General features: G+C 56.5%; 1 protein-coding gene and 1 long non-coding RNA gene across 20 annotated transcripts in view; one reads left to right on the forward strand and one right to left on the reverse strand.

The window, feature by feature from the left end:
• KLC1 (kinesin light chain 1) overlaps positions 1–3,206 on the reverse strand; it is a 65,546-nt gene extending 62,340 nt beyond the window's left edge. For 7 of the 19 annotated variants that reach the window (XM_057318398.1, XM_057318397.1, XM_057318395.1 and 4 more), the window contains exon 1: positions 2,944–3,204. The gene's annotated coding sequence lies outside the window, so the exon portion shown is untranslated. Of the gene's footprint in view, positions 1–399; positions 550–2,943 lie in introns of those variants that run through there. The other 12 variants (XM_057318402.1, XM_048219910.2, XM_057318404.1 and 9 more) reach the window with 5 other exon arrangements.
• Positions 3,207–3,293: 87 nt separating this feature from the next.
• On the forward strand, positions 3,294–11,864 carry LOC113267214 (uncharacterized). The gene is made up of 3 exons (XR_003320620.4): positions 3,294–3,830; positions 5,138–5,306; positions 6,772–11,864. It is a non-coding gene; the product is annotated as an uncharacterized LOC113267214 (long non-coding RNA).
• The last annotated feature ends 3,167 nt before the right edge of the window (positions 11,865–15,031 follow it).

Raw genomic sequence — 15,031 nt, forward strand, 5'->3', positions numbered from 1 at the left:
CAAATAAATAAGTAAATAAATAAAATCTTAAAAAAAAAAGGAAGGCCAGAGTAGGAAGAAGAGGGGAAGATATAGGGGCAGAGTGCTTTTAGGACATTGGCCAAAACTTAGCAGAGGAGTGACATGATCCAACTTATGTTCCAGCAGCTCGCTTTGGTTTCAAACACTCTTGCTCCATCTCTTCCAGACTGCAGCCCTACTCTTACTCTGGTCTGGTCACCCCCAAGTCAGGGCCACTGTAATTCATGAAGCCATTTCTAGTCCATTTGTATCACTGTTCCTATTGTCCCTGCCCTAAGTCAGGAGCTCTCAGTTCTCACTTGGGACTAATGGCTTCCCACAGAGTCTCATCTTGGTTCAAATCACCTGCCATACTACCTACGCTTTCTAAAGAGTCACCTCAGTCTTAAGAATCCTCCAATCCTTGGGGGCGCTTGGGTGGCTCAGTCGTTAAGCATCTGCCTTCGGCTCAGGGCGTGATCCCGGCGTTCTGGGATTGAGCTCCATATCAGGCTCCTCCGCTGGGAGCCTGCTTCTTCCTCTCCCACTCCCCCTGCTTGTGTTCCCTCTCTCACTGGCTGTCTCTCCCTCTGTCAAATAAATAAATAAAATCTTAAAAAAAAAAAAAAAAAAAAAGAATCCTCCAATCCTTAAAAAAAAAATTAAGAAAACAAAAATCCCCCAATCCTCCTTCTTGCCTTTCTTCCCTGATCTTCCCTTTCCACTCTCACCCTTCCCAACTTTAGTCCCCTTTATGGCAGCACTGTTTCAGGGCCCATGTCCCCCAGAATGGCCAACACCAACCCCACCCCTGACATTTGGCCAAATTATACTTTTCCTCGAGTCTCATACCCAGAATCACCTTCTCAGGGCATTCAGCACAATATTTAACTTAATCTGTGGTACCCACCAATTTCCTCTGTCTCCCACCAGAGCATGAGCTCCTAGAGGTCAGCAACTATCTTTTATATCTATTTCCCCAACTACTTAGCATAGCACCTGCCATTCAGTTGGTTCTCAATAGACATTTAAGACCATGCTTTCACCACTTGATAGGCTAATCATTTTTAGTCTATGTCCTGAAATTTGACACTTGAAACCTGCCTGTACTTCTGCTGAGGATATTACTGATCACTTCTTTGGCATATAAAGTTCTCGTTTCTTATCATATTTCACTTATGTTTCTATGTTACACAAATCCTACAAATTAATCTTTTGACGTTTATAGCCCCATATGGAAAGCTACACATTGGCTTATCTATTTGCAACATTATGAAACATGCTTAAGAATGTGTAATTTTTCAAATGTACAATTTTAAATAACTACAGTTAAGTTTTTATTTATTTTTAAATACTTAAGATACTATGCGTCCCTCCCCAGTGGCATTTTCTCTGGCATTCTTCCTGGGGGTACTGTCCTGACCTCCGTGCATGTCCTTCCTCCTTTACTTGTACTATCTAATGTTTTTAGAAGGTGCTTCCAAGGAAAGTGAATGAGCCAGGCCCCAGTGAAGTTACCATCCCGGGTCCTCCGCCCCCCCTCAGTAACACCACAGGGCGGCCAGGCTCCACTGCAACATGATGTTGCATTCTCTGATGACTTGGAGAAACTGGCTCTTAGGAATGCCTGGCTTCCCACATGCAGCTCCCCACAATCTGAACATTTTAATATTTAGTATCATTGTATTCTTACAGATACTTAGGAAACAGAACAATGAATCAAATTTCCCACCCTAACTAAGGCTTGTTGCCAATCCCTGAAAGAGGTAAATCCAGAACTGTAATGTGATCATGAGACTTAAGAACATCGTCCCAATTTCTTAATGGGTTTTTCACTGAACTATTATTACCTTGTATTCTGTGCTAATGATTCTGATCAATAGCTTAGTCATGCTGTATCCAAAAAAGCCTTAGAATTTAACTAAGCAAAGAACCAAAGAACTGCCCTTTTACACGCCAGTTTAAATAGTTTACCTCAAATTTTCTGCTGTTCTCACACTTTTTAAAAACATTTTTGGTACTCCTTATCAAACACTTAACATGTAAATTCTTAACGTGTTGCTTAAATAAGCAACAACAATTCTATCACAAAATTACCTGTATCTACAAACCTTACGTTATTTATGAAACCATCCAATCCACCAGGCATTAGTTTTACTTTTTTAATGCTTTAAGGATTTTTTTTTTTTTTTTTTAAGGAAAGAGGTGCACCGAATTTGACAACCGCGTTGGGGTTGCCGCAAGTTGAGCAGCATGAGCAACGCCAGCCCAGGTGAACAGCGTGGATGAAACGTTTCGCGTCTGGCAATTCAAAGACAAGGATCGCCGAGGAAGCGACGTGGAGCGGGCCTCCCAGCAGGGACCCCGCACGCTTCCGACCCGCCCGGCAGCCTGTCGCCCGCGAGCATGACAGGCGCGCCCGCCCAGGGCGGTGCCGCGGGAGAGGGCGGGGGCCGGAAGGAAGAAGGAGGATTCGGACAAAGCCGACCGGGCCGGCCGCCCCTCCCCACCGCGCCGCGCTCCCGGGGGCGGCCGTATCCCCCTCCCCGCCCCAGTCGCGCGGCTCCGGGGGTCCGCAGCTGTTCCCGCGAGCCGCCGCCCCCGCCCGCAGCACTGCCGAGCCGGGGGTGGGGGCCGGGGACGCGCAGAAGGGAACGAACATGGGGTGGGGCCGGGACCTGAACCGGAGACCGGGATGGGGAAGGAGCTGTGGGCGGGGATGAAGTCTTGGAGGGGACGGGACATGGATGAGGACCGGAGCCGCGGCGCCGGGGAGGGAGACCAGCAGTGGACAGGGATGAGGACCCGGGAGGGGCTGGGCCCGGGAAGAGGACCTGCAGGGGATGTGGACGAGGGCGGGGGCCCGAGGACCGCGGTCCGAGGAGGGGACGCGGGTGAGGGCCGAGGACCGGGGCACGGCTGGGACGGGGACCGAGGACTCACCGTGCTGCTCCCGCGGGGCCGCGCGCTCGCGCTGTCAGCACCGGGAGGTCGCGGGGCGCGTGCGCGGAGGACTGCGCGGGGCCCGCCGCCTCAGCTGCCTCAGACGCGGCCGACGGTCACGAGCGAGGGGCGCTGGCGCGGCCGCCCCGCAGCATCCTCGGCCGCCCGCGAGCGCTGTCCGCCGCGGATCCTCCCCGCAGCCGCCGCCCCGCGCCGCCGACTCTGCTCTGCTCCGGCTCCGCCGCTCCCGCCGCCGAAAATGGCGTCTCGGCGTCCCTCCCCCGACTCGGCGCTCCCGCCCCACAATGCCGCGCGCCGCCCGTGACGTCACCGGCCCGCCGCCGGGGGGCGGGGCGCGGGGCGCGGCCGGGAAACTGAGGTCCCCGCATAGCGCGGAGCCCTGCGGACGCGCGAGAAGGGGGAGCTGGGGCGGGGCGCCGCCGCCCCCGACCGCCGCGCCCCGGCCCTACCCTCCTGCTCGCCTGTCTCCGGAGTGATGTTCACTGTGGGCCAAGCCCCGTCTTCACGCGTTTTATGTGCGCGGTTCACTCTCCCTGGAACCCGCAAGGAGGGCTTTCAGCAGCCTCGCCAAAGGAAGGGGTCCTGAGGGGCTAAGCGAAGCCAGGAGGCCTCTCTGCCTTCTCCGGGGAAATCTAGACTTTGGTGAAGACCCTGGCCCTCCCCATCTCGTTATTCCCTCGCTGCCCCACGACGCTCAACAGTCAGAGCTCAAGGGGAGTTCCCGGGCGCTCCCCTCGGCCACACAGGCTTCACACGAACTGCGCCGCTACCGCCTGGCAAGGGCAGAGATGCCACCGCCTGCTGCACCCCACCCGTGGCAGCAGTGCCGCGACCTCCAGCCCCCGCCTGAAGGGCAGTACTTCCAGGTCAGAGAGCGCGCCTGGGCCTCATGCTGCTGCATCGCCCGCTCCGCAGGCCTGACTCAGCAGCCCGCCAGGAGGAAGCATGCTGATTCAGTGGGCAAGGCTCAGCTTTCTTTGCCTGCCCCCTGCTCGGGAGAACCCCCACCGCCAGGTGCCTGCAGATGTCCCAAGTGCGGGGGCCGTGGCATTATTAACCAGGAGGCGTTCCTCCATCCCGCACTTACTTTTGAACCAGGACCAGCAGCCGTTTTAACCCTGGAATTACATAGTCACTAGGGAAATAAGTGCTCCTAGATTTTCGCAGGGAGGTCCGCTTACTATTATTTCATATAAATGCAAAGGTCAGCTAAAAAGGGGTGAGGGAGAAGCAGTGAATCAAACCACCTTTCCACACTCTCTTAGTGACTTGGCCACCCTGTAGCTTGGATGTCTTGGATGTCACGGGCTCCTCCACAAACCCCTAGGGGCTGGGCACACAGCTGGAATCAAAGTGCTCTAGAGAAGGGAGGAGCAGGCTGAATGAGGCTCCTTTCTCTGCGACTCTGGGCTTTGTGACTGTTCGCTCCACTCACCCAGAAACCTGAGGTGCTAGTGTCCTCTTCTAATGAGTAGCCTCCTTCATATTGCTGTGATCCACCCTCTCCATCCCACTGCTGCCACTCTGTTTAGGCTTTATTATCTCTCAACAAATGTTAGTTGAGCTGCCATGATCCCCACCATAAGAGTCAAGGTGTGCTGGTAAAGAGGATAGATAAGATGCCCGCTCTAGGCCCTGCAGGTCCCCTGGTCGGCTTGCTGCTTCCAAGGATTAACTCAGCTTTAGGAATCAGAAGGGAGCAGCTCTCTGCTTCCTATGTGGGCACTCGCGGAGCTGAGGAGAGCCTCTGTGGTGGAAAAGCCTCAGCAAGGCTACCCAGAGGCAGCAAGTCCATTATCTGTCCTTCCCCACAAACCTAAAGGACCAGGGCCCCAGGAAGCACACACCTGTTGGCACATGTCCTGATGACCTTGAGCATCCTCGTGGCCTACAGCCTGCTGAGCTAGCCAAGGTCCCAGAGGGTTAACCAGGGTCCTGGAGGGTGGGGCTGTGTTCAATGGGGGCAGCATGGGACCTTTGGAGCGGGCTCATTCCTTGCTGCCGTGCTCTTCCCTTCTGAAAAAGGCAGCCTGCATGCAGTAGCCTCCTCCTCTTCTCCATCTCTCCTTCCTCCTGCTTTCCCCAAATGTAGATGCCTTGTCCTCTGCCCTCCTTTACTTCTGTCTCCTTCCCCATGTTCTCTGACCCTTTCACTTCCCTGTTGTGAAAGCAGAGATCAGCAGGCATCCTGGACACCTAAACAGAGGCTGGGGCTGGAGTACAGATTTGGAGGCAGCCTACAGGACCCAGATGAAGCCAAGGCTGAAGTCCCCTGGTCAAGGAAGAGTGGAAACACCCACATGCCAAACTCCTGCAGTTGACCAGGCACCTGGGAGTTAGAGGTAAATCAGGAGCATACAGTCTCATACTCACTCCATTCCCAATATTTATTGAGTACCACTGGTGTCAGGTGTGAAGCTGGGCAATGGGAGAACAGACACCCCTACACCGGCCAGCAGCCTGTGGAGCTGAGACAGAAGGCTCAGCACCCGCTCAGGTGCTGAGGGGGGTGGCTCTATGTCCCTCAAGGCTCAGGGGATTCCTCGGAAGAGGGACATCCACATGACAGGTGGGAAGGATCCAGCAGTTGAAGTCCAAGTGGTGGAACTGTAGGAAGAAAACAGTGCCCAAGACAGAACAAACCACGCAATCATCTGTCACATTTGGAGAATGGAGAGGGGTCCTGTCCTTTCACCTACATGTCTGTGGATGTCTCTGTCCAGGAGCAGCTCTTTGGGGGAGATTGGGATGCTGGGATTTCCCTTTGATCTCGAGGGGTCTGCAGTCCAGTGGACAGCTCCAGTCCATTAGTGTCTAAAGAGGAAAGGGAGGGACGGAAGGGGGCAGGAGGAAGGGAAGGAGGCCCCGGAACCCTGCCTTTGGCAATGTGGCGGGGCTGGGAAGCGATTCTTGGGTGAGTGTCCTCGGGTCCGGAAGGGGCGAACTGTCAGAGCCTTCCCGGCCAGAGAGGGGCCCGCGCACCCCTCGGAGACAGGCAAGGAAGAGGGTAAACACAGGCTGTGTGGCCGGTACGCCCCAACTTCCCGCCGGTCCCACTGTGCTGCCTCCCCAACGCTCACACCCAGGTCCGCGACCGCCCCTCCGTCCCATCCCAGCCTGGGCGCAGCCCCCCGCCCCCTCCAGCATGGACAACGCCCCCCCACGCCCCCTCCAGCCTGAGCACCGCCCCCCCACGCTCCCGCCAGCACGGGCACCACCGCCCTCGTCCTCAAGCCTGGGCACCGCTCCCCGCCCCCTCCAGCCTGCGCACCGCCCACACGCACACCCCAGACCTGGGAGCCTCCCCCACGCCCCCTTCAGCCAGGGCACCACCCCACCGTGCCCTTTCCAGCACTGCGTCACCGTCCTCCCCAGCCAGCCTGGGCCCCGCCCCCTCCAGCCTGAGCACCGCCCCCCACGCCCCTCCAGCACGGGCACCGCCCCTCCCCTCACTGGTTGGGCAAAGCTGAGTCTGGCCATCCTCAAGTCTCCGCCAGGCTCGGGGACGGTGGCCGGTGCGCCCGGGCCGGGAGGGGACCGGAACCCGGGGCCGGGGCTACTCTGGGCTCAGCAGCCTTGCTCTCCGCCCAGGTCACACCCTCTCTGGTCTGATGCTTCGCTTCTGAAAACGACATTTACCGGATTTGCGGGGTGTTTTGTATTTAAGGAGCTCGAGCTGCCGCCATTAAGCTGCGGGGACCGCTCTCGCAAGGCGAGCGCGCACAGCAGCACTTTGGGTGGAAGAAGGAGGATGGGGAGTGGGCAGTTCCCTCAGCCTCTCTCTCTCACATTTTTCTCTGAATGCAGGGAAAGTTCGGCCTGGGTCCTGCTGGGTGAAGTCTGACGGCCCTGCGGCCGAGGGTCCCCAGGGAGAATGACCCAGTACCCCAGCATTCCTGACTCACCCCTCGCACCCGCACTCTGGGCCAGCCTGCTTGCCGAGTACCGCGGGAGTAAGGCTGCCCATTCCTGGCCTAAGCCTAAAGAAGGCCGAGAGGACTTCATTTTTGTGTTTTGGGGACCCCTACATTTCCCAGCAAGAAGTCCAGCTGCCAGGCGGGAGAGGACCAGCCATCCTGGAGCCCTGAGCCCACTTCGGGCTGGCCCTGGGGACACCAGGCCATAAGGGAAACACTCCTGGATGGTCCAGCCCTTCACACAGCCATGTGTAGGCCCAGGATCTCTCCAGATGGGGACTGATGCTCACACGCAGGCAGGCGGGGCACCGGAGTCTCTGTGAGAGAAAGAGCAGCGCGCCCCGTGTGTGTGTCTGTACACGTAGCAGCCACTGTTGAGCCCACACCTGTCTCTGAACTGGAGCCACCATACTCCCAGTGCCCAGGAGCCTATGCCACTATACACCCTCTCAAGGAACCACGGGCCAGATGAGAAAACGTGCTGGATTTCCCACATCATGTGGCCTGCAGAACTAACCCGTTTTATGGGGTCATCTAAAAGGGGTACCGCCCGAAACTGGGGGAGGGGAGAGCATCTGTTAATGAAACAATTGCATCTAGTGTGATGACCATGACGACAGAAATAAGCACTGGGGGCTGGGGACCTGGGATTAGGCACAGGTCATGGAAAACTGACATTCTCCCTGGGAATCCCCCATTTTATTAAGAAAATATTCAAACGTGCATAAAAATATGTACAGGGCACACCGTGTACCCACCACCAAGATTCTACAATCAACATCTCGCCCTGTTTTATCACCTGTCCCTTATCACCTGTCCCTCCCTTTCTCCAGCCCTGCTATCGGCCCCCACACACGGCAGTGTGCATATCATGAATGGAGTCCAGCATTTGCTTCTCAGGGTACATTTCCACGACGAGCACGTGTGAAACACACGCGTCTGAAGGATGCCATCCAGCTGACATGTGTCCCTGAAGCCCTATGGGGAAGTGGACTGCTGACCCCTCCCTCACGCCCCTTCGCGGTCAGTCCCCCAAGCACTGTTCTGTTGCTCTGTTTACTGTAGTTTAGCTTTTCCTGCTCTTGCATTTTATAGAAAGAGAATCCAACAGTGTGGCCTTTCATGTCAGGCCCCTGTCAGTCAGCCTGCAGGGCTTGCACTCACCCGTGCTGCTGCCTGTAGATGCTCCCACCCCGGCTACCAGGAATAAAGCTGATCTGAGCTCTCTTGCCCTCGTCTCTGGGAAACACACGTTTTCATTTCTCTGGGGTGAATACCCAGGAAGAGAGCTGCTAGCCGCTGAGTAGGTGTATGTCGTTTTATCAGAAACTTCCAGACCTTGTCCCTAAGCAATTGACAGTTTCCGCCCCGGCAGCGCTGCAGCAGCATTCCGAACGCAGCAGCTAGCTGTATGAAGACCCTTGAAGATGGTCTGCCGCAAGGGACAGTCAGCGCCCCCGCTCGCAAGGATCCTGAGCCGGCAGGAATGGGAGAGGCTCCAAGAGTTGCCTCTCACGGCTGGGGCAGGGGTGCCACCCCAAATTACAGAGCCGGTGGGGTGCTGGGAGGCTGGAAGCTTCCCATTAGGAAGGGACATACTTCCTCAGTGACAGCCCAGCCGCCAAGGTGGAAAAGCCCTTCCTAAGACATCCTGTAAAAGCAACGATTCTGCTGTTCAAAAATGATTTACAATGTTGGCCTACAGGTTGCAAATATGCAACAACCAGAGAGGAGGTGGGGACGGAGGAGGACACACAGCCCAGTATTTGGAGAGAAGACAGGGAACCAGTGGCTGGGCTTAGGACGGGCCCTCCAGCAGGGACAGCTCAGATGCTCCGACACTCCTGTGGCAGAGGACATCTTCCAAAGATGGCCACCTCAATCAGCATCTTCCAACCCACACATTCGTCTTACAAGGTGACTTTGACACTTCTCTCATGAAGAGGTGGAGTCTGTCCCCTGCCTCTGAATCTGGGTAAGCCTGCCATACAGTGGAAGTGACACTGTGGGACTCCCGAAGACAGGCCTCCAAAGGGACACTGCCTCCAGCTGGTTCTCCGGGGAAGCTGTGTTGGGAGCCAGTCGCCAGGCTGCTGGGAGGAAGCCCATGCAGCCACATGGGGAGACCACAAGGAGACCACTTGTGCAGATGTTCTGGGTGACAGCCAATGTCACTGTCAGGGACAGGGGTGAAAATGCCCCCAGTTGTCGTGTCGCCCCCAGCCTTTGAGACGGAGGAGCAGGGATGAGCCGTCTTTGATGTGCCCACTCAAATCCCTGACCAGGCAATCTGAACTAACAGAACGGCTGACGGCGCCACTGGGTTTCGGGATGGACTGTTACGCAGCAGTACTAACTGGCACATTCTCAGACATTTTCTCAGTTCCCCCAGCACGATCCCAGCACATGGTCCTTCGTGAGCCGGCACCTGGGGGTGGAGGGGCATAAATTAGGAACACACAGCTCTGTCGCACCCCAGCACCTTCCACCTCACATCGTTGCTGAAGGACACGGCACTTCCATCCCCTCCACAGCCGAGGTGGTCTCTGGGCTCCCATCACGATGCGCAGCGCAGTGGCGGCACTGAAAGTGTTAAAGGAAGGGGGGGAAAGAGGAAGGAACGAATTGTGTCCTGAATTAAGGCCCACGAGGAGCACACTTGGCTGAAATCAGGAGACTGGGCCCCAGCCCTAACCCTCCACTGTGTGGTCTCATCTGTTCCCCTGCAAAGTGGGGGTGATCTGCCTCCCAGGAACATCATGAGGGGCTGTGGTTGGGAACTGGCCCCATGTTCCACCCCAATCCCTGCCTTCTGGGAAGAGGGGCTCAGCTGGAAGCTGGTCTCTATGGCCTCCACACCACTGGGGCAGGCTGGGGCCGCTCTTCTCACTTTCTAGGGGCTCAAAGCCCAAGGACTACAGGAGGTTCCAAGGCCTGGGCTATCACCCCAACTGTCCTGTACCCCTCGCCTCCAAGGTCACGCATGGATTCACAGGCCTGTGTTGTGTCCTCTCCCCTCCCTACCCCTATTTACCTCCTCCTGGCAGGCCCCCAGTCCTTCTCTCTCCCAGGGACCCTGCTAGCCTCAGCTCTGCACTCCCCACAGAAGGGCACCCCAGAGGGGGGTCACCAAGCCTTTCCAGGCACAATTCTCTTGCTTATCAGGCACTCCACAGCCCTGCTTCTGCAGAACCGTGGAGCCCAGGGACCCACAATATGCTGGCCATCCCCCTTTCCACCTTAGATGGCTGTGATTCCAGGAGGGGCAGTATTTGCTCAAGGACACAGATATGGTGCTCCTCACACGGGCCGATGGAGAGCTGCTTCCAGTTTTCAGACAAAAACAGCCATGCAGGTGCCAAGTCTGTCCCCGAACCAGCACAGGCTGCTCCTAGCCCAGCTACAACCCCCTCTAGGAGAAGGAGACTTTTGGGGACTTTAATCCCTGGGTGCCTGACAGCCACTGGCCACATGGCTCCCAGATGCTCCCTCCACAGAACACAGCCTACCCCCCTGCTCTTCAGGGTCCTCGGCCTCATCCACCAAGACAGTCTCACCTCACAGCTGTTTGGTGTCCTGGGGCATAGACCTCACCTGAATCCCTCTGCCATCTCCTGCCCCTCCCCAGGCCCTAGTGCAGCTCAATTGATGGAGCTCAACTGAATGAACGAGGAAACAGCGAACACCCCAGGTGGTGGATTTCACACGTCCCTGTCCTTCATCTGCCTCACCCCTCCCCAGTTCCACCTGCAGGGGACCTTGGACTTCTGGACCCTGCCATGGGGGTGCGGGGCTCCGTGTCCTGTGGCTTTCTTGCCTCTGCCTCTAGCTGGTATATAATCAAGTCTCAGCCTGGCTCCCTTCGTAGGAGCAGAAATGGCTGCAGTAGTTCCAGACATTGCACCTCCACACCTCATGGTCCAGAAGGGAAGAGCCTCTCACCCCCCACCCACCAGTCAGTGCCCCAGGCCACAAGCCCACAGGGACCCCCTGCCTGGCCAGGAGCACACCTTGCGCCGCTTGGCTTAGCTGTTGGGGGCCCACCCTGGGAAGATGCCGTTGCAGGGTGGGGGACAGGGAGCGGAGGCTGGGGGCAGCCACAGTCCTCCCTATCGGTAACTCTTTGAGCTCACTCAGCCCTGTTCCCTTGGGCGGCACCCCAGGGGCAGGGGTGCAGCAGGGCATCTCCAAGCCCAGACTGTCCATGCCAGCACTGGTCTGGCTCACCCAACTGGATTGTCAAAGCTCTGGGGCCCGTGTCCTCTGAGCTGGCTTCCTCCTTCCCTCCCCCCAGTTCCTGTCACGCCTGTCCACATAGGAAGTGCAATTATGAACACTGTTCACACTGGTTTCTTCTCTTAGTAGATGTCCTGGTCCCCACATAATCTGGTGGATTCACAATCATGTTTGGAAAAAGAGGCTCACTTACCTCCTTCTGACAGAAATCACCTCTGTGTTGGCCCAGCCCGGGGCCACATGACTCCACAAATGCTCAGGAGAAAGGGGACCTGGGGGGAGGAGGCCAGCCAAAGATGGGCCTCGAGGGTCACCCCGGGAGCAGTGGACTCCCAGCCCACCCAGGCAGCCACTGTGCCCGTCCCCTGTGCGGAGATAAAGGCTGGGCCTGGGGAGACCCACAAGCCAGGCAGACCCAGGCACACCCATCCCCAGGGAAGGCTCTGAGCCCTACGCGCATTCCATGTCCTGGGACGAGTTCTACCAGGTTCTGCTCCGCTCTGCAGGGTAGAAGGAAGGACAGGGCTGACACCGAGCAGGGAAGCGCACAAATGCATTTATCATCACAGCCTTCAGGGGCGCCCGGGGCTCAGTTGTTAGGCATCTGCCTTTGGCTCAGGTCATGATCCCGGGGTCTTGGGATCAAGCGGGCATCGCTTCTCCCTCTCCAGCTCCCCCTGCTTGTTCTTCCTCTCGCTCACTCTCTCTGTCAAGTAAGTAAATAAAATCTTTAAAAAAAACAAAAAACTCCCAGCCTTCAGAGTATCTGGGGGTGAGACTGCCTCGGCTGGGCTGTGCCTGGGGCCCCATCCACTTCCAGCGCCCGTGATCCCCAAGCACACAGAAGTCTGCACAGACAGCCCTGTCCCATGTGTTCACACCCTTTCTCCATGAGCACCATTCCACTTTACAGATGCAGAAACTGAGGCTAGGAGAGGGGAGACCAGTCGCTGGACCAAAGTCGAGTGCCTACTTCGATGCTTCAGGAAGATCAGAGCATCTCCCCACGTTCTCAGCTCTGGAGGCAAGATTCAGGAAGAGATTTGGCAGGGCCTCTGGAAGTTTTCACCTATTGATTCCTTCTAGAAGCTGCTGATCCATCAGACATAAATGGCATTCCCCTTTTCCAGGACTACACATCGACTCCACCTCGTTCCAAAAACGCTGTGAGTTCCTTCCGCTGCGCTCATTAGCTCTCAGTCGGGAACCCGTCAGCTTGTTTGCCAGAGCTTCTGTGACAAATGACCACAAACAGGGACCAAAACTACAGCAGTCTATTCTCTCACCGTTCTGGAGGTCAGAAGTCAGAGACTACGGTGCGGGCAGGGCTGGTTCCCCTGAGGCTCTGAGCGAGGAGCGTTCCAGGCCCGTCCAGCTCCTGGTGATGCCACGAGCCCCTTGGCTTGAAGACACATCGGTCCAGGCTCTCTGCTCGGCACATGGCCTTCCGTAGGCCTGTGTCACAAATCTCCCTCTCCTTTCTAAGGACACTTGTCGTTGGATGTGGGGCCCCTCCTAAATCCAGGATGATCTCATCCCGATATCCTTAATTACATCTGCAGAGTCCCTGTTCCCCAATGAGGGCACGCTCCTGGGTACAAGGGCTTAGGACAGGGACACATCTGGGAGTCCCACTACAGTCAGCCCATCTCCAGGAAGCAGACTGCTGAAGCTTCATTCTACAGATGAGGCAAATGAAGTGTGGAAGGGTTCTCTGTGGATCTGTCCTAGAGCCTGTGAGGGGGAGGGGGGAGTGCCCTGTCCCCAGCTTGTCCTAGCAAATACTGTTTTGGGGACAGCCAATACGGGTCAGATGCTGCCTCGCCTGCTCCCAGAAGGTGAGTCGAGGGCCGCTTGTCCTGTGTTGGCAAGGCCGATGCAGTAGTCAGACTCCTAAGAGAAACAGGGGCTGGGGTGGGGGACTTACTCAGAAAATGTTCACTGACCCGAACTTTCCAACAGGCAGATGAGCTCACCTGCCAAAGCCCCGCTGGAACGTCATTCTGTGAGGCCGAGCCCATCCCACCAGCACAGTCCTGGCATCTGCAAGGGCTCTCCCGGTTGGGTCAGCCCAGCGCCCCCCACCCGCCCCCGACCTCGGAGACCTCCGGGGCCTGTGCCTGCTGTACCAGCACTGACCAGTGGGAAACTAATGTGGGCCACAGTGTCATTTAAAATGGTCTAGCAGCCACAGTACAAAAGGTACAGAGAAGCAAGTGAAATTAACTTTAGAAATATATATACACATATTGTTGCTGTTTCTTCAGCAAATTTTATCAGAATTTTATGGAGCCCAATGCAGGGCTTGAACTCACAACCCTGAGATCAAGTTCTGAGACGAGATCAGGAGCTGGTAACCTAACCGACTGAGCCACCCAAGTGCCCCCCCCTTATTAAAGTCAGCTCTATGCCCAACTTGGGGCTCGAACTCCCAGCCCTGAGATCGAGTCGCATGCTCTGCCAACTGAGCCAGCCAGGCGCCCCAGAGCCTTGATTCCAAGCTGCAGCTGGAGGGGCCTGGCCAGGGGCCCTGTGCTCTGTGGAGAGGCCCCCAGGATGCCTCCAGGGATTCTGAGGATGCCCTGAATCCACGTAAATAAACTCTGAGAACCGTGCCTTGCAGACGGCAACACCTGCTTCCTGTTACCATTATTTGGTAAAAGGGCCAGGGGCCACAACTGCATTCACTAAGCACATCTAACGGCCAAGGTCCACTGTGCCAGGCAGCTGGGTGAGGGCCGGGCGGGGGCGGGGAAGACAGAAACGAAGACCGACACAACTCTGTCCCCGCAGGGGCCGTGTCCTCCGGGCCGGGTGCCTCCATGACCAGACTCTGGAGGTCGCAGCCAGATGCAGCAGGGCCCTGTGCTGACAGGAGGTCCCACTTTCTGTCCACGGTGCAGGAGCTGGGTCTGTGCAGGTGGCTCTGAGACGTGTCCCGCCACGTCCCCACCAGAGTGGACATCTCGACCACCACACTCGGGGAGGCACCAAGGACATATCGGGGTGCTGCTTTCTAAAATAAAAATCTTGGGGACCCTGGGTGGCTCAGTTGAGCGTCTGACAGTCTCAGCTCAGGTCATGATCTCATGGGTCCTAGGACGGAGTCCCTCGTCGGGCTCTGCGCTTAGCGGAGTCTGATGGAGATCCCTCTCCCTCTGCCCCTCCTCCTGCTCTGTCTCTCTTTCAATATTTACTTACTGTGGGGGAGAGAGAGAGAGAGAGAGTTCCGAGCGAGAGCACGAGCAGACTCCCTGCTGAGCTTGGAGCCTGAAAGGGGCTCGATCCCAAGTCCCTGAGATCATGACCCGAGCCAAAATCAAGTCAGCTCCTTAACTGACTGAGCCAGCCAGTATCCTAAATAAAACCCTAAAATACATACATACATACATAACATAAAAATCTTGTTTGCCCACTGGTTTCCTGGCATATGGACTAACCTTTCACGAGCCAGTAGCCACTGCCTACAGCCTGGCCCTGTGTTCATCTTTCCACTCAGCACCAAACCGTGGATCTGTTTTGATGGCAAACTCATCTCTGGGTGTGTGTTGGGGTGGGGGAGGGCTTACAACCCCCAAATACCTGGGTAGAAACCACCTCTGGAAATCTACCGACCTCACCCATTCCTCTCATCCCCTCCTCCAGGGGCTCTTCCTGTACTTTTCCACCCAAGGACTGACTCAGGACAAAGTGGACAATCATCACTGCAAATCAATAGCCAAGTAGCTACAAATGGAGCTTGAAACAGCCTGAACTGGAGGACTGATCAATTCATTTTCAATGGCATGAAAGGAAAGAAATGATTTTCCTGGAACACCATCTGAGAAGGGGCACTGCCCAGCAGGGAGGATGGCTGTCCCCACCACATGGGCACAGGACACTGGGGGCACAAGACGGACAGGGTGGCCCATGAG

This window comes from Ursus arctos, unplaced genomic scaffold, assembly GCF_023065955.2.
Source record: "Ursus arctos isolate Adak ecotype North America unplaced genomic scaffold, UrsArc2.0 scaffold_25, whole genome shotgun sequence".
Classification (NCBI taxonomy): domain Eukaryota; kingdom Metazoa; phylum Chordata; class Mammalia; order Carnivora; family Ursidae; genus Ursus; species Ursus arctos.